The sequence below is a fragment of the Cryptomeria japonica genome, chromosome 3 (assembly GCF_030272615.1).
Source record: "Cryptomeria japonica chromosome 3, Sugi_1.0, whole genome shotgun sequence".
In the NCBI taxonomy this organism is placed as follows: domain Eukaryota; kingdom Viridiplantae; phylum Streptophyta; class Pinopsida; order Cupressales; family Cupressaceae; genus Cryptomeria; species Cryptomeria japonica.
This window is the reverse complement of record NC_081407.1, coordinates 970,027,337-970,047,395: the sequence shown is the minus strand read 5'-3', so window position 1 is coordinate 970,047,395 and position 20,059 is coordinate 970,027,337.

Here is a 20,059-nt window from a genome sequence, read left to right as displayed (position 1 = left end):
CAACTTCGATCAAAACTTTCTTATAAATGTCTAAATGAAGAACAATGCTTTCTTCAATAGTGTTTCTGTCAGTATCATTTGAAGAAGTATACCATTTATTCACATTAGATAAATTACCTTCCTCAGTTATTTCATTTAGTAAATCATTTAATGAAGGGGTAACCAATGTCTATTTTCTCTTTAGAGTAAGCTTCTTCTTGGGTTCCCTGACCGCCTGTTGTTTCTTCGTTAAGGTTCTTGTTTTCTTCAGAGTAGGAGAAGGTACCGGTGAGGCTTTCCTTTTCCTTTCCACTCTTTTGAACTCGGCAACCTTCCCACTGTCACTGTCAAAAGATGTGTCTACCAATGAAATATGTGCCTCCGGTTGAAGTCCTTCAAGCTCACTAGCCGATATGCCACTAAGGTTCATGACATTTTCTTTGATTTCTTTTACCTTCTTGGATGCATCCCTAATGAATATTTCTCTTCTCTTAGTCCTTTTTTGCTTAGATACTTTATTCTCTATGGTTTCTGCATTTCCAAAGAATTCTTCAAATGGTTCTCTAGGTGCTTCATGCAGTGCTTTTGCATACATTTCCAGAACATGTAGATCAACCTCATAACCCATTTCAGTAACCCAATTAGTTCTAGGGCTTACTGCTTCCATCCAGGTTTCATCTCTTTTAATGACAAAATAGATTTCCTTGTCATATTTCTCAACTATGCTTTGAGGGATCCTTTCCCTAACTCTCATCTTAGATTGGAAAGTTTTAAAGTAAATTGTTATGTTATTATCTCTATTAGTTCCCATGTTGGCAAAAGCTTCCTGTAGTTGTTTTCCTACTGGTGTATCATAACAAAAGTCTTTGGGTCCTGTACCGGGGATCTCCTTGGTGAAATATAACATCAAACATACCAGAAGGTTTCCAAAGTGGAAAGTACCCTTTTTGTCTCCCTTAATCTTTTTTAGGTTATCAATAAGCTCATCTTTTAACCATTCACACACATCTATCTTGGCATTGTTGTTTATCATTTCATGTGCACTATAAATGCAAAGACTAGAAATAGAATTGAGTCTGTTAGCATGTGTGGCTCTGTATCCAAGGACTATACTTACATATCTCACATTAATGTCCTTAATGTCATTCACTCTAAGTGATCTATCGTCAGATGTTTCTCTAGTTAGGCTTGTCACCATTTTGTTGGGGATCTTCTTTGTCTTATCAGGACTACTACCAGTTGAGGGTAAACCAGTAACTACCCTAATTGCTTGTTGGGTTATCTTACAAACAGAATCCAACATAAGAATTCTCCATGTGCTCTACTCAATACAATCCTTACCACTTCCTCTGGAAATTGAGGGATATTTAGTATCTCCAAAAAACCTAAAGTTTCCACAATCTTATGTTTGGGTTTAACGATTCCATGTTCATCACAAATGACCTTGTTAAACATTTTCATTAACTCCTCGAATCCTAGGTCTTCTATATTGAAATGTATGTAAATCCTAGGGTCTTTTGCAAATGCTACACCCTTAGGTATTTTTGAAGAAGCTCCTACAGAGTCATCTTGCTTCACAATCTCGGGAATTATTTTGAATACGGGCCTAGGGTGTTTCACATTCTCCTCAATGGTAGGGTTTGGAATAAATTCAGGAACAAAAGATGAAGTGGCCATTATGAAAAATACCTCTTATCCGGATGTTTGCTGAATGATTGAAAAACACTTCTCTGATTGGCCTTGAATGCCTTTTCTTGATTTTGCGCTCACAAGAAGTTTGAATGCTCGGTGAGTTTGAAATGAGGGTTTCCCAATGATTTGTAGCCAAAATGTTCTCTAAAACATCATTAAATGCTCGCTGGTTAAGTGAAAACTTAACACACCTACTGGTAAAGAAGAAATGTATCTTCTCACCATCAATCGAGGGTAGAATGCATGTTTTTCAATTCACTGCCATACCCCCAAGGGATTATTCCTCAGTTAGATGAATAATCTCCTGCCGGTGGAGAGTTACTCTGTTCTACCCATGAAGATATAGTTTCATCAGTTCTTTGATCTCTTTTCTTAATCCACTATTTTGAAAATTCTTGCTTTAATTCTTCTACCTTCTCTTTTCCCTTCAAGCTAGATCTCATATTGTTTGCCGATGCATTCTTGCTTCTATAGAATTTAGCAATATGTCCAATCTTGTTACAAGCATAACAAGTCACATTATTTCTCTGAGTAGCCTTTCCATATCCGTGACCGGTTTGTGATCTGCATTGATTAGATAAATATCCATATCTTCCACAAACATAATATTTCACATTCATTCTGCAATTTTCTGAATTATGACAAACTTTGTTACATTTGGAACATTGACCAATGGGTGAGTTCATATTCTGATTATTTCTAAATCTACACTAATTTTCTCTATGACCAAATTTGTCGCAATTGAAACATTTTCCATTAAATTTATAAGCATTAGGTTGTCTTACCAGTTTGTTCTGATCTTGATTGTTTGCAGTACCAGATCTTTCTCCAACTTCAAATCCAACTCCATTAGTATCTCTATTAGGCTTCTAATTTTTCAACATGTCATCAAGTTCCTCTGAAATTTTCTTATATTTTTCTTTGTTCTTATTTATAGTAGCCAACTCATTTTCCAGAATTCCAACTTGTCTCATAAGCTCAATTTTATCATGTTGCATGCGAATCAAATCCGTCTTTAACATATCGTTTTCATGACTAAGTCTCATATTTTCATTTCCAGCATCATTAAGTCTTCTAGTCAACTCTTCTTCATTCTTCTTCCTATCTTCAATATCTTTACATAACCTCATAGTCATATCTTGCATTTCATTCTTCATATTACTGTTTTCTTGTCTCAACTTGTTTGCAATGTCTCTAAGAGTTTCTTTTTCATCATCATCATTCTGCATCTTCTCATGAAGTTCTTTTATTTTATTTTGTGCTATAGCAAAATTCTCTTGAAGTCCTTTAATGAATTCTTGTGCAATCCTTAGATCTTCTACAAGTTTGATATTGTTCAATTTCTCTGCATCAAAATCTTCAAGAGCTCCTGCCAACTATTTTCTTAAGTTCTCCATCTGTACTGGTGTCTGAATCTTCCTCAAGTTGTTAGGCTTTTGAAAATAGAGGACCAGGCTCTGATACCAATTGTTAGATTCAATGATAGTCCCAAAGACACTAAGAGGGGGTGGGGGGTGAATAAGTGTCTAACCGGTTAGCAAAATATTTAAACTTATTTAAAACTTTGCATCCCAAAACAGTGTATCGATAAATAAGAATTAATGCAACAAATAAGAATAATAGAGACAACATAGAAACACACCATAACACAAGATATTTAATGAGGAAACTTGGTGTGGGAAAAACCTCGGTGGAATTTGTGACCCACAATATTTACTCACTGGCTAATGAATAAATACTACTTACAATGAGGGGCTTGCACATGCAGGGAGGCCAACTGCCTAGAGCTCACTACTCAATCACAAAAAAAGAGCCACACTGACTACAAAATGGATTATCAAAATCCAATACAATGTACTGTTTAAAACAACATCTCATATGCCAGGTTCAGTACTGGTTTAAGCTCAAACAATAATCAAAACCTTCGCTATCAACTATATTACCTTATACAAAATTGCCTTATACTTCTCATCCATCTCATACCTCTCTATCATTAAAATGACCTATAAGATCTCATACATTTACGAGTATTTTACAATATACCATGTCAACTTTACAAAGGATAATTACATTACAAAACAATAAACAAAAGTTTATTTCATGTCGGCCTGAGTGGCGGTATGCATTGTTGTCGATGCCAGTGAAGTGCTTGCCGATGCATGTAGAAATCTATTGTCGGTGCTGGTATCTGCTGGTGTCTACCAGATGATTGCCAATTGGTTTTCCAGTTGGTTACCATCAATGACAATATCAACTATTCTCATAAGAGTGTAGAATGCGAACACATTTAATACCTACATTTTGAATCTTTTCCTTTTCATAGCAAAGTTGATCAATGTACAAAATTCAAGTAGATTAATGATTAGTTTGTTATCATTATTTTATATATTGATGTTAGGTTAATTATTAATAAGTGTTCTTTCTAGATTCAACTAAATGAGAATTTTTTTGCATCAACATTTCAAATCACTCTCTGTGACCATCATCAAGATGTACAAAGAGATTTGTAGGAGAAATGTGGATATTTGTAGACAAAGACATGTTAACAAAAGAGGATGGGATGGGAGGAATATTGTACAAGATTCAAAGTTTGCATTTAAAAACTAATATGAAATGAAAGATATATAAATAGATAGACACACACACACACAATTTGCTAATTAAAATTGTAAAGCGGAAAAATCGAACCCTAGTTGTTCTCCCCTCCCCAACTCCAAGGAGAGAGAAGGGAGATTCACTAGGGTTGATGGTTTTCACTTAGGAGAGACTTTACATTCAAAAGAGGGGTTGAAACCCACAAGATCCAATCCCACGCAATGCAAGATTGGATTCTATATGAGTTTCAAGGGTTGTGATAGCAAGGATACCCTCTTTTGTAAAGAAATGTAGATAGAAAGATTGAACTAGGAATGCATGTAAAGTGGGAAATATTCGCTTATAAACAGAGATAGGGATATGATATGAAGCTGCGGACCTGGAATTAGTAGTAAAATGTTGAGACGGCGCTGTCCTGCAAATTTGAACAAAAGTTGATGGGACGATGGCACCCGGCGTGCACACGGTCCTCCAAAAAATCCGCGAAACGAAGGGGGATCTGTTCGTCTCTGCACAAGGATTCCAGATCTTCAATTTCAGCCGCATACCTGCAACCTACACACAGAAAAGCGAAGATGATTGGGGGGTTAGGGATTAGGGGTTTGCCCTTAGGTCAAACCCCGGTTTTGGAATTAACCAAGAAATGAGAAATGCTGTAAATGCAAATGACTGTAATGTAAAACAAGTACTAGTACCTTGTTGTAAGGATGTTTGTATCCTTATATGCAAAGGTATAGATGTTGTTGTTTGTTGTATGTTGTATGTTGTAGCATGTGATCTCCTCTTCAATGGTTGAATCCTTGTCTTGAATGAAACACCTAGCCTTGAATGGAGACTTAGAATGATCAATTGCTTGAAGGAAATGCTTGAATGCTTGAATGCTTGAATGTTTGAATATCGTTTCCGCATCTTGTACACATCTGTCCTTCCTCCTCAAAATGGGAGAGGAAATTTAGTTTATATACTTGCCAATTAGGGTTGAAAGACTGATTTTCCCGACCTTAGGCCGACCAGGAAATGTTATTTTCCAAATTGCAAACAAAAAAGACCCGAAGTCCTATAGGAGACCGGGCCCAAAAATAGGGCCAGGGACTAGGGCGCTGGGCGCCATGGTCCTAGGGGACCAGGGCGCTAGGCATCCTAGTCCTGAAGGACCAGGGCACTGGGCGCTCTGGTCCCACCTCCCGGGACAGCAGGGTGCAAGGAGGATCAGGCCAGGGTGCTGAAAAATGCAGTTTTTGATGTCATGAACAAGTTTCGGGGTCTCCATTCAGGTTCAGTGTTGTGTCGCCATCGTGAAGACCCAAATGCGGTTGAAATTGCAAGTGTCGCAATTTTAGGACGCTACATTTAGCCCCCACTTTAGTGGGAGTCTAAGCGTACGCTCATACTTCTGGTAAAGTACAAGGAAACAATATTGAAAGACTTTCACCACGTCAAGGAGGCAAGATACACCAAGCCCCCAGTGGACTAAGGATCTTACGACTTCGATTGAAAAAGTAAAAGGGAAGATCACGAGGGAGAACCATGACTGTCAGTAGTAGGGTTCCCTCACTATGAGTCATGCAAGAAAGATATCAAAAAATTTTCAAGGCAAAGCTAAATTTGTCAAGAAATTTTCAAGTATCTTGAAAAGATATGAATGGGATGTATGCCCCCCTACGTTAAAGTGATCGCACACGCCTTACCGGGGGTGATTGCTTTAAGGTAGTGATACATATAAGAAATGAGAAAGGAAAGGAGCACGTTATCGCAAGGATTTAGCCCCCAAGTATGAGATAAGCCCAAGGATAATAAACACAAAACACAAAGCATGAGGTGACTTCGCTTTCCTCGGGGTCAGTATGCTGTATGATTATTCATGTATATCATATGTATGTATGCATAATTGTTCTTCATTCCCCAATCAAAGAAGGTCACCTAGAATAAGGGAACACATGTGTCTTTTGAGTCAACATGAGAGAGATCGAGAGATCTCAATGTTTTGCATCGTCCTCAAGTAGACAACACTAAGGACAACAAATAGAAGAATGAGAATAACATATAGAAGAAGTAACAAAAGAGAGGAGGAGAGAATCTGCTATGCTAATGAAACTAGTCTAGCACGTCATCTACCCCCCGATCTTGCTGATCAATGTTTCGGGAAGATAGGGAACACGCTAGAGGAGGAACATCCAACACAGCAGATGGAGCTATCACAAGATCCAAACAAGGGCTATGTTCATGTTCTGAGCCACGTTGTTCTTGTCTAGGAGCCAGGATAAGTGTTTAAGAAAATTCATTAGATAGATAATTATCAACATCAACATGTTCATATTCACTATCAGAATGTAAAGAAGTAACATTTTCATCATGAATAACATTTTCATCTATATCATTATCAAGATTTATAAAAATAGGATCTTTAACTCGCACAGGATCAAGAACATCATGCATCTTATGTTTAGGAGATTTTGGCTCAATTTCCGGCTGAGGAGAAAATGGAATAATACTAGTTGAAGGTGTTTTTGAGGATTGCAAAGTTTGAGCTCTAAGATGACGCTTTCGCCGGCGTTCACGTGCAGAACGATTTCATCTAGTCTTAGTAGGAAGTTGAGAAGATTGAGGAGGAATGTTCTCATCCTTATCACTTGGGTGTTTAGGTTGTGGTCTCTTAGGTTGAACAATAGGAGAAGAGGAAGGTCTCTTCTCTCCATAAGAGGAAGGAGGAGGAACTGCTCCATATAAGGGAGGAATATTTGGTTTTGGAAGGAGACCAAGTCCATCATGACGAGGAGGGATAGTTCTACTTTTGAGAAGTTTATTAGATATAGGCATAGTCACATCCATAGGAATGGGTGAGGAATCTTCTTGAGGAAAGACATTAGTTTTATCTTTCAAAGGAAGAACTTCCTTCTCAAGAATGATAGGAATATCAAGTTTGGGTGTTCTAGGTTCACTTAGAGAAAGGATCATATCTTTTTTCCACTTTTGATAAGATTTGAAAAGATGATCACTTCGCAGAGGAAGAGATTGGAATTGTTTAGGCCAAAAGTAATCAATAGGAACACTAGAAGTTCTTTCTACTGGTTTAAAGAGGCTATGATTGATAGTAACAACTTCACCATTATGGGGAAATTTCAAACACTTGTGAATAGGAGAAGCAATAGCTTTCATGGAAGATAGCCAAGGATAGCCAAGCTTCACACGAAATTGTTCGGAAGATGGAATAATAGCAAAGTTCACATCAAGGGATTTGTTATGAACTTCAATAGGTAATGTAATAGAACCAATTGCAGGAGAAGAAAATGCATCAAATAATTTCACAACCACATCCGTTTCATCATAGATTACTTGATTCAATTGCAAAGTAAAAAGAAATTCTTCAGTAATGACATTAACCATACAAGAAGGATCAATAAGCACTCCTTGGCAAGGTGTATTCTTGACTTTTGCAACTATATATAAAGGACCATCAGGTGCCCTGATAGTTTCACTAGAATAAAAGGTGATGGAAAGTTCTTTAGGGATTTTCTGATGCTCTACAAAGTTAATCACATTTGGAGTCATAGACACAAGATCATCAGGTGAGATAGAGGACTCAGTAGAATCAATCGCATTAGAGGTATGAGAAGGTAATGGATCAGTAAAAATCTGAAGATTTTGGTTAGGAGGAGGTACAGATGTGTTGCCTTTATCATTCACTCCAGAAACAGAAATAGTATTATTATCAATCAAATCTTGAATTTTACATTTTTCAGTATCATGCCCAAGATGGCGATGAAATTGACAAAAAGATTTGTTATCAAAATAGGGTGAATTAATCTTTGTAGGATCTATTTGCCTTATAGGAGGAAGAGTAAGCACATTTTGTTCCAATAAATTATTCATAATACTATGCAATGATTCATTCAAAGGAGTGAACTTTCTTTCTTTCTTGAAAAACTTAGAAATAGGAGGCACACCTGATGCCGCATTCACATTGTTGTTGATGATGTTTTCATTGAATTTAATGGACTCTCTGTTTGGTTTAAACTTCCCAAATGGTTGTTGACTACTATCACCCTTATCACTCGGAGCCATAGGATGTGATTGTTCCATTTGACTCACAGTCAGTTGATAATTGTGAAGAGTTGCGCACAACTGTTGGAAAGAAGTAAACTCAGAAAATAGGAGTTTGTCTCGAATATCTTTTTGTAAATTAGAAATAAAGATTCTTTGAATATTGTCAGGCACTGGAAAAGAAATTTGAGCATACAAATGCTTATATCTACCAATGAAATCAGTCACTTTTTCTTTAACACCTTGTTTACAATGCATTAAATCAATCAAAGTAACCTTAGGACTTATATTGTTTTGAAATTGTTGAATGAAAACATTTGCAAGTTGTTCGAAAGAAGTAATAGAATAGGAAGGCAACGAGCAATACCATTGTAGGGCTTTGTCTCTTAATGTTCTAGTAAACAGTTTTGCAAGCAACCTTTGGTCATAAGCAAAATCAGTACATATTGTTTGAAAGGTCTTAACATGTGTTAGAGGATCACCCTTACCATTATAAAGCTCCAAATGCGGAATTTCAACATGTTTAGGGGGGATAGCTTAAACAATGTCAAGAGAAAGTGGGCTCGCAACATCAAATGTGGGCACACTAAACTTAGATTGATTCATAGAGGCAATTTGTTGCTGTAAAGAAGAGATAGTTTGTGCAAGATTGTTAATGGTCGCTTCAGTCAAAGAGTTCATATTAGATGTGTTAGACTGTGATGGAGGTGTTATGTTATTGAAAGAAGGTAGAGAGTAAGGTGGTGGGACAGTATGATAGTTAGTCATAGGAGATGATTGGACAGGAGGAACACTACAAGGAGGAATGGAAGGGTTAAATGAATTGCCCCCTTGCGTCATGTCCATTTGTGGAGATATAATAGGAACACTCATTGAAGGAATGAATGAAGAAGTTGGATTGAATGAAGGAAGAGGGTTAATTGAAGAAGACAGATTGCCCCCATGATTAGTGATCATAGGAGGAATGTCTTGTATTGAAGTAGTCATTATGTTTGATGTAAAAGTAGGTATACTAGCAATAGGAGTCATCAAAGGAATAGAATGATTGTCTTGAGTAGGAGGTTGTGTATAACCTAAGGTTTCGGCACAACTCTTCATAGGCATCACATTTGAATCCACAATGTGTGCAATACCATGCAAAATATCAATTCCATTCTTATCACTTTGAAGCATACATTTTAGTCCCTCAATTAAAGGAAGAGCTTGACTATCAGGGTATTCTTGAGACATCCATTGTCGAAAATCATCAAATTGGTTATTCAATTTTGAAAGTTGTTCTATAGAAACCTCATGGAGAGCTTCTTCATCATTAAGAGGATTAGTGGAATTACCCATGTCCTCGTTAAAAAGACCATTCAAATTAAGTTCCATTTCCTCAGTAATTAAACCTTGGAAAGACTTAATTCTAAGGCTTCGTCTAACGGGAATAGTGTAGGTAGGGCTTATTTTTGTAAAACTCATGCACTAAAGAAAGAGAGAAGATTTTGAATTTTAGAGGTAGCAAATTTTAGTAAAACCAGCCAATCTTCTAGATTTAAGCTGTTAAATACAATCAGGACAATCTCCCGAAATTTTGGAAAAAAATGTCCAGGACCGTGGCGCTCGGAGTGCACACGGTCTTCGCAACTTTTTTTGAAATTTGTAGGGATGAAAGTTATGATGATTTTACAGCTAACTTGAAAAAATTGAGTGATTTTACGATCTGTAGATAGGCCAAATTAAAGTTGCAATCTCAAAATTGAACCCTACCAAGATTGTCGAAAAATGCAAAATTTGAATTTTGAAAAAGAGAGGGAAATTGAAATTTTGAATTTTATGATTTTAGAGAGAATACCAAAAGCAATGCAAGCTTTGAAATTTGAAAGTTGATTCAATTTCACGCAAAATTCAATTTTGAAAGCGGAAATCAAAGTTGTTGTAATTAAGCACTTAATTTCAAAAGTCGTAAATTGCAAAAATTTGAATAAATCATTGAAATTTCGAATGAATGATAACACACTTTTCAGATTTAGGACTGTAAGAAACACAATTTTGACACAAATTTCAATTTCAACTATTTTTGAATGATTAGAAGCCTCAATCCAAGCAATCGCTAGACCAACTTTGACCGTAATTTTGAAAGTGTTAAAATTGATAAAATCAGCCAAAATTCTAGATTTTAGCAGAAAAATACAGTAAGATCTAGCTCCCGAAATTTCGGAAAAAATGTCGGGGACGATGGCGCTCGGGGTGCACACGGTCCTCGCAACTTTTTTCCAAATTTTCAGGGATGAAAGATATTGTGATTTTATTGCGGAATCCAAAGTTACAGCTGATTTGGAGATGTTTTGATCAGTGAAATTGTCAGACAAAGGTTGAATCAAGAGGTTTTCAAAAATCAAGGTTTTGACACTTAACCACTTAATTTTCAAAATTAAATCACAAATATGAATTGATAATTTGTAATAGAAGGGCAGATCTGAAACAAGCATTAACAATTAAACATTTCACAAGTTTAATTACTTAAAAAGAAAATTTAGGGTTTTTATGCAATTAACCTCTAAAATTTTGCAAAAGATCAAACATGGAAATGTAATCAAGGAATCTAATTTTCAGATCTAACTATGAATAATCAGAAAGGATGTTCACGTCGGGTTCACCAAAATGTAAAGCGGAAAAATCAAACCCTAGTTGTTCTCCCCTCCCCAACTCCAAGGAGAGAGAAGGGAGATTCACTAGGGTTGATGGTTTTCACTTAGGAGAGACTTTACATTCAAAAGAGGGGTTGAAACCCACAAGATCCAATCCCACGCAATGCAAGATTGGATTCTATATGAGTTTCAAGGGTTGTGATAGCAAGGATACCCTCTTTTGTAAAGAAATGTAGATAGAAAGATTGAACTAGGAATGCATGTAAAGTGGGAAATATTCGCTTATAAACAGAGATAGGGATATGATATGAAGCTGCGGACCTGGAATTAGTAGTAAAATGTCGAGACGGCACTGTCCTGCAAATTTGAGCAAAAGTTGACGGGACGATGGCGCCCGGCGTGCACACGGTCCTTCAAAAAATCCACGAAATGAAGGGGGATCTGTTCGTCTCTGCACAAGGATTCCAGATCTTCAATTTCAGCCGCGTACCTGCAACCTACACATAGAAAAGCGAAGACGATTGGGGGGTTAGGGATTAGGGGTTTGCCCTTAGGTCAAACCCCGGTTTTGGAATTAACCAAGAAATGAGAAATGCTGTAAATGTAAATGACTGTAATGTAAAACAAGTACTAGTACCTTGTTGTAAGGATGTTTGTATCCTTATATGCGAAGGTATAGATGTTGTTGTTTGTTGTATGTTGTATGTTGTAGCATGTGATCTCCTCTTCAATGGTTGAATCCTTGTCTTGAATGCAACACCTAGCCTTTAATGGAGACTTAGAATGATCAATTGCTTGAAGGAAATGCTTGAATGTTTGAATATCGTTTCCGCGTCTTGTACACATTTGTCCTTCCTCCTCAAAATGGGAGAGGATATGTAGTTTATATACTTGCCAATTAGGGTTGAAAGACTGATTTTCTCGACCTTAGGCTGACCAGGAAATGTTATTTTCCAAATTGCAAACAAAAAAGACCCAAAGTCCTATAGGAGACCGGGCCCAAAAATAGGGCCAGGGACCAGGGCGCCATGGTCCTGGGGGCCCTAGTCCTGAAGGATCAGGGTGCTGGGCGCTCTGGTCCCACCTCCCGGGACAACAGGGTGCAAGGAGGATCAGGCCAGGGTGCTGAAAAATGCAGTTTTTGATGTCATGAACAAGTTTCGGGGTCTCCATTCAGGTTCAGTGTTGCGTCACCATCGTGAAGACCCAAATGCGGTCGAAATTGCAAGTCTCACAATTTTAGGACGCTACAAAAATATTAAGGTCTTGAATGCAATAAATTATTAAAAGTTTGAGATATAAAAGTATCAAGGAAAATAAAGTAAATATTAACTAAAAATAAAAAATGAAGACAATAACCTATGTTGTATGTATATTTATATAAAGATATGCCATAAACATATATAGATAATTGTATCTAAAAATATATATTTATGTTATACATTTATATTTTAAGTTGTTGCTGAGAGTTTGCTGGAATGATGCGTTGTCATTGATGTCAACATATTCTTATGTGTATTTCAATATTGAAGTCAGATTAAATGAGTTGGTTTGGTCAGTGTGTTGCAATTGAGCTTATGTCATTTAATGAATTTTGAGATACGTATCTCTAGTTGATTCAATATAGTTTTTAGTGGTTTGCGTAATGTTCTGATCAAGTTATGAGATCCAGTATTGAGATTGCTATTAAGTTGTTCATGTTATTCAGTATTCTAGTTTGTACTTTGAATTGCTTTGGAATTTCTATATCTTTAGCTACGAATGTATGGGATTTGTTTGAGATATTGATGTGTATCCTTAGTTCGTTGTTTCATGATTTGGATGTCCATAAGAGAATATTTCATGTTGACAATCAGTTTTGATGTTGTTCTTGAGCTCCGATGATGATATGATGATGATTCTAGTAATCCAATTTATTGTGGTTGTTGTGGTGCAATTTGCATTGCTTGTGAATATTTCTTGATCATTTTCTATAAGTATTAGTGGTCCGCATTGATCGTTGTGCGTGTTATTGAATATTTTCTTGGTCCAATGATGTTCTTCATGTTATGCGACATTCTTGGTGGTTGTAGTGTGCTGCAGATGATCGAGGGATAATTGTTGGAAGTGTTGCATGTTTGCAGTGTTAATTTGGGTCTAGACTATGTCTTATTCGACATTTTTTTGGTCCACATATGTTGTTGTAGCATGTGAGGTTATTATTTTGTAATTTATATTAAGGGTTTAGCTGACCTTGAAATATAGGTTGATGTTGTGTATAAATAAATGTAATAATCATGTAAGATCCAGAGTCTACCATCCTTGAGTAAGTGTATGATCGAATTCTACTTGTAAACAAGTGATTTTATCTTTCAAAAGTGAAGGAGAGAAGAGAAGTGCTGCAGAGCAGACTGTGTGCTTAACCAAAATTGTACTCAGGCATATGCAAATACTATTTTTGTAGTTCATGTAATCTGGATTGTTGTCTGAATGCTTTTGTAAGTTAGTAAGACTTATTGTAAGGTAGTGAGCCTCCCCTTAAGGTTGTAGCTTTTCTAGGTTTCTTGTTGGAGTAGTGAGCTCAAGACAGTATGCCTGAATGCATGTGCATTCCCCATTATAATATTTCATTTACTCCCTTAATTAGGTTTTCCACATCAAAAATCTTGGTGTTATGTGTGATATTGACGTGGTCCTAATTTATGTTTTGATTTGTGGTATAAGCTGCATAAAATGTTTGTGCAAACTAATTCACCCCCCTCCCCTCTCAGTTTGTTGCATGTTGCCAGCAATGGGTATCAGAGCTAGATCCTCTGGAAGAAGCTTGATCGCTTGAGGAAGATCTGAGATGGAAACCTTTTCTTTCAAGAAGGACAACCCAAGGTGTGATAGAATGAACTACACTCTTTGGAAGAACCGGATGCAAGTTCATTTAAGATGCATAGGAGAAGAGTATTGGAAGATCAATAAGAATGTATATAATATTCCACAAAATGGTCCTACTACTTCGAACGAAGTTAAGGAAGCAAAATATAACATTAGAGTGAAGGAAGCATTGTTGAGTGCCTTGTCAAATTTCGAGATGACAAATGTAATGGACTTAGAGACTGCAAATGAGATTTGGGTAAAACTAGAAACTCTTCATGAAGGAGATAGTCATGTAAAGATTGCTAAGATAAAGAGACTGATAGGTAAATATGAGAACCTAAAGATCAGTGAAGATGAGAATGCCACCTCTTTATGCAAAAAGTAATCAAGCTTGTATGCAGAATCAAATGTGTCGGTGGGGTGCTAGAAGTGTTTGAGATTGTTGCCAAGGTACAAAGATCCTTGCCTTCTGCCTATAAACATAAAGTTGCTGCTATCAATGAGATCTGTAGTCACATAAATCTGTCCAATTTAATTAAATGAATATTCCATATTTATTTGATTAAAAATCCACTAGCCATCAGTTAATTAAATTAATTCATCTTCAAACATTCTTCTATTAATTAAATAAATTATTCAATTTATTTTAATTAATTCATTAAATCAAATTCACAATCAATTAAATGAATAAATCGTATTTATTTCATTTAATCCCCCTTTCCTCTTTTAAATAAATTAAATAAAACATTTATTTAAATCATTTATCCCCCCCACTTGCATTTTCCTACAAATGCAACTTGCAAGCATTTATTGAAATAAATTAATTTATTTTAAATAAAAATCCTATTTTCCCTCACCCACCAAATCCACTTGCATTCCTAAAACCCCTTCTAGATTCTTCTAACCCCTTCCTAATTAGCCTAATCCATCCCTTAATTATTATCACAATCCTAAGCAACTTGAAGTCACTTCTCAAAGACTTCAAAGTCTTTGAAAAGCATTAAATGCTTTGTGTGTTCAACAATTTAACCTCCAAAGTCTTCCAAAACCACTAATGGCTCTTATAGGACCATTAATGGCTCTTACATAACCATTTATGGTTATTTCAACTTGCACTCATGTGTCTCCTCAAACATTTATTGCTTTGACCATGGTTATCCCTTTTTGCCTTTGCACAAGAGTTTATCCATTGGATAAAAACTTTATTCTTTCAATAAAGAATTTATTCATTCAACCTAACCTTGACCTTAACTCCCAACTTAACTCTCAAGTCATGTCAAGCATTTAATGCTTATTCCCTCTCCTCTCAACCTATCTCACATTGACACTTGTCATCTTGGGATTGGGTTGAAAGCCATCACATGGATTGAATATCATTCAATCCTAACCCTTGTTGAGATTACTCAATCTCAACCATCCATTACTCCATTTTCCCTATAAATAGAGCCCATTTCTTCATAATCCAGATCCTGAAAACTTGTATGCATCTAAGTTATAGATAATTTTAGAGAGCATTTAGCATAAATCACTAATATCTTGTCATTTTGGTTTAAAACAAATCATTTTAGCATCATAGCATCTAGTATTAGCTTTTTATTCACATTTAGAGTAAATACTTCAATCTCAAACCTCCATAAGCATCCATAGTGCAAAAAGCTATTGAGAGCTACACTAGTTTGGAACTTGGAGAGGAGAGGAACAAAGGAGAAGGAGCTAAGAGCATGTTAGGAGGCATTTGGAGATGCCTCGTCATATTTACTTTCCTAGTTAAATATTCTCTCATGCTTTTGGTATCTCTTTTGATATGCCTGTTTAGAATAATCTTTTTTTGCTAACACTAACATTTTTGCTCTTGTGTGTGTGTTGTCATCGAACAAATTTTCTAACCCTTTTTGCAGAGCATCATTGGTGAACCCGACATGAATCCAGACACCCAAAAACATTTTAAAAAACACAACTAACTTGTTTGCATGTTGAGCTTGACACACAGGTCGCGCTTTAGTGCTTTTGATCATGTTGTAGTGCTATTGCAATTTGATATTACAATAGCGCTATTGACCATCTTTTAGCACTTTTGTGGCTTAAATAGCGCATTTGTGATCATTTCAGTACTTTTGTCTTTGCTATCAGAGTTTTTCTTTTAGCGTTGTCGTCTTCTTATTAGCACATTTGTGTTAAATAGCACTTCTATTTGAACACAAAATGGCGCTATTGTAACAGAACGTTGTATAAAACGGACCATGTAACCAAAATGTAATTTTTCTTAGGCTTGTGGAAGCCCTCCCTATTTTGGATTTTACTAACCACTTGTTCCTTGTGCAGGTCTAAACTAACTTCATTTACTTGTTTAAAAATGAAAATTTTACATTTGGTGTTATAAAATTGAACAAACGAATTTTCATTTCTTGCAAGTTAGGGAAAAATCTGTTTTGGTGCTATAAAATTGAAAAAATTCATTTCTTGCAAGTTAGGATACACTCTCCTTTTGTTGCTTAAAACAAGACAAAAACAAATTTCCTATTTATTGCATCAAAACTAAGTAAAACTCACAATCAACACTTCAAATTTTGGTGCAAATAAAAGGAACAATCCATTTGTCTCATTTTGCAAGCGATTTACTTCATGCATACGTGTTTCAAATTAAGTTGACTAGGATTTCAAATTCTAGTTTACTCAAACACATTGCTTTTGAAGTTAAAAATAACCTCATGGTTGTTGGAGTGACATCTCCAAATGGATAAAAAATCATTGCAATGACAAGTTAAAAAGGACAAGTGCATTTTGTGTTTGGCACACTTATGCAAAGTTTGTCAAGTGGTCCTACTTCTAACACACACTATCCTCTCCCTTGGCTTTCATGGTCCTAGGTGCAAGAGAAAAGTGTTAGTAACACTCAAGTTTTATCTTTTTAAGAGAGGCCTGCCAAGAGACACATCACTCTTGGGAATGACCTCTTGCGGTAAATCCTTCGAGCTGCTATAGAAATCAGGTGAGAATGAAAGCTGTAGCCTTGGGTATAGTTGTTCCTACAGTGTAACTTGCCAAAAGGACAAATGGGCCCCACCACAAGTTACAAGACTCTTAAGTGAGTCACTACAGAATGAACTTATGTCCAAAGACATCGAAAATTACTAAACACCTTTAAGTAGTAGCCCACCCATTCTATTAATTGAGGATATTTGTGATATAATTTAGTGCAAGATCATAGATGGTTTTGCTCCCAAGATACTCACCATACATATTTCCTTGATTAGAAACATATCTTTTTGAAAAGTCACTTGTGGCTTGATGAAAGTGACGACTCCCCCATCATAGGGATCATCTATTTGTTATACTCCTACAAGACTTAGTGTATCACATCCTTACCTACCACGATGGGATTCATAAGGTATGTAGTACCAAAGTTGAAGAAATATCAAGATGTGGGCTGAATTTACCGCAACTGGCCATTTGACCTTAGGGATAAAGAGTGTTTGAAGCGTTTTTCATTTTGAGTCAAGACCAGTGAAAATTGAGCCAACTTCAGGCTTTGGAAAACACCAAAAATACATTTAAAGGAAAGGGTCATAAAAAGTCCAAGGATTGGGTTGATCTAGACCCATACTTATTTGTGCCTTTTGAGGAAACATTCTTGTGTTTATGTGCTTGCTTTGTTTTCTTGTCAAAGAAACATCCTAAAAATCCAAAATTCAAAACAAGTATTCATCCAACACAAACATTTCCAAAAGATCAAAAACAAAGAGCAAGAGTATCAAACTATATGACCATTCTTCACATCTTGAGAAAGAAGAATCTTCATCAACACATCAACTTGAAAAGAAGACCATTAAGCTCAAAGGCTTTAATCAAAAAGAGGAAATTCTTCTATCTAAATAGACAAATCTTTGTCTCTCATAGAGATTTTATACGTCACATGCATTTTTATCTTCAAGGAAAATCAAATGAATTTGATCAAGAGTCATTAAACCGCCAAGGTTTTATACAATATAGAGCTTTAAGTTATCACAAAAACCAAGGAGGCAAGATCAACCCCGACTTCTTTCTAGACATTTGTATCACATACAACATAGCTTGAGAAATGCCACCAATGCCCAAAAGAGAAGAGGAAGAATTTGTCCCATATATGACACAAAGCTTTTATTGAGGTTAAACATTCCATCCACTATCATATCCATATCTCATCAACTCCATCCTAACTCTCAACCCACTCAAGAGGTTTTTGTCCTAAAGTTCTATTTTCAAAATTTCTTAAATCAAACACAAACATATCACTTTTTAGAATATCTCTACATCTAGGATAAACTCATCCTAAGAGATATTTCTATGTAGGTTAAAACTAGTCTATGAGTGAATCCTTTCATTACTAGGTAGATTAAGTTTGTAATACATCTCAGATTTGTCTAAACCTTATCACATCAAACTTTGTCAATCAAACACAACGAGTAATTCAAGAAAGAACTTTGGTAACATTTACCTCTTAAGTGCTAAAGATCCATATGCAACACACCACACCAAACATAAATCTTTCATTTCATCAACAACTCATCATCATTTTCACCCAACTTCAACAAAAACTTGTAAACACAATGGCTCATATCAGGTCACGATCTAGACAACAAGAAATTGAAGAGGAAGAGGAGGAAAATATCAACGAGTTCCAAGAAGCCCTTGGAGGAAACGTAAATGATGATAATCCAGGCACTCCTACTCATGCGGAAATAGAAAGGGCACAACACAAGCCTCTCTTTAATCGACTATTTGATGAGATACTCAAGAGTAATGCTAATGTTCACTTTTTAAAACTTGCTCAAGAAGGAGCCAAACTACCCTCTGACTTTGATCTTGCACAACTAAGACAAGCATCAGAACGTCAAAGCTGTAATGAGGATGAAAGAGGTCAAGAGCACATTAGATACAACTTTCATCAAGGTAATCCACCACCTCCTCCTCCAAATGAAATAGACATGTTGTGGCAACAAGTTAAAAATCTCGCCCAACAACTTCATAGTGGTGTGAAAACTAATCAATTTTCACTCAATGACATTTGTCCCTATCCCTTTTATAGGAATCTTCATATTCCACCTTTTCCATGAGGATCTGAAACACCCAAGTTTGAAAAGTATAGAGGAAAAGGAGATCCTTGTGATCATGTTAGAAAATTCCATTCAGCTTGCCTCGAAGTGGCATACGAGGATACGTACCTCATGCACCTTTTTCCCCAAAGCTTGGGAGGAACAACCACATCATGTTTTTCCTGATTACCAGGTGGCATTAGGACATTTGAAGAACTCATCCAGAAGTTCTTGGCACATTACTCACACAACATTGAAGGTGATATCACCATGGTTGATCTATGTAACACTAAACAAAAACTAGGTGAACTATTCTCAGTCTTTCTGCAATGATGGCGTCAAATGTCTAGCAGATGTTCTCTTCAGTTACCTGAACAAGAACTAGTGGAAATATTTATTTCCAACTTAAACGAAGAAATGGAATTTCACCTGGACATCAAAGACACAAACTCTTTCAATGACATGATCACCAAAGGCTTAAAATGTGAGCAGGCTCTCATCAAGAAAGGACTTATCAAAATCTATAATGAGCCAAAGGATGGTCCTCACCCATGCTTCAATAGTGACAAACCAAGCTTTTGGAACAAAAACAAAAATGTTGTCAACGACGGGGTTGTGGATGCAAGAACTATCAAAAGTGCCCAACCTGTAGCTCAATTTGCAGGATAGAATTCCCCACCTCAGACTAACACAGTTGCTCCTCCAAATCAAGGCCGCATCACATCTCAAGATGAACCCAGACCGCATCAACAAAAACCAAAGCGAACATACACTCCCTTAGGGGAACCCATCGAAACAGTATTATGACAACTGGTTTCTCAAAATCTAGTAACCCTACCCAAAACATCAAATTATGAACCTCAAGTCAAACCTTCATGGTGGAGGGATACTGAACATTGTGATTTCCATCAAGGGAGAGGGCATAAGACAAGCAATTGCCATATATTGAAAGATCTTATTCAGGATCTTATTGACTAAGGTGAAATTGAAATCGAAGGAAATGACCCAAAGACAATGAACAATGATCATCTTATGTTTAAAAATCCACTTCCATCACAAGATCAAAGGGGTCCTTCTACTTCAGGGAGACACACATATACCACCAATTATACACAAGCCACATATAATTATACTGTGAATCACCTATACGATGCTAGTGAACAAATTACAACTATAACCATCAAAAATCCCAGCTCCACTTGC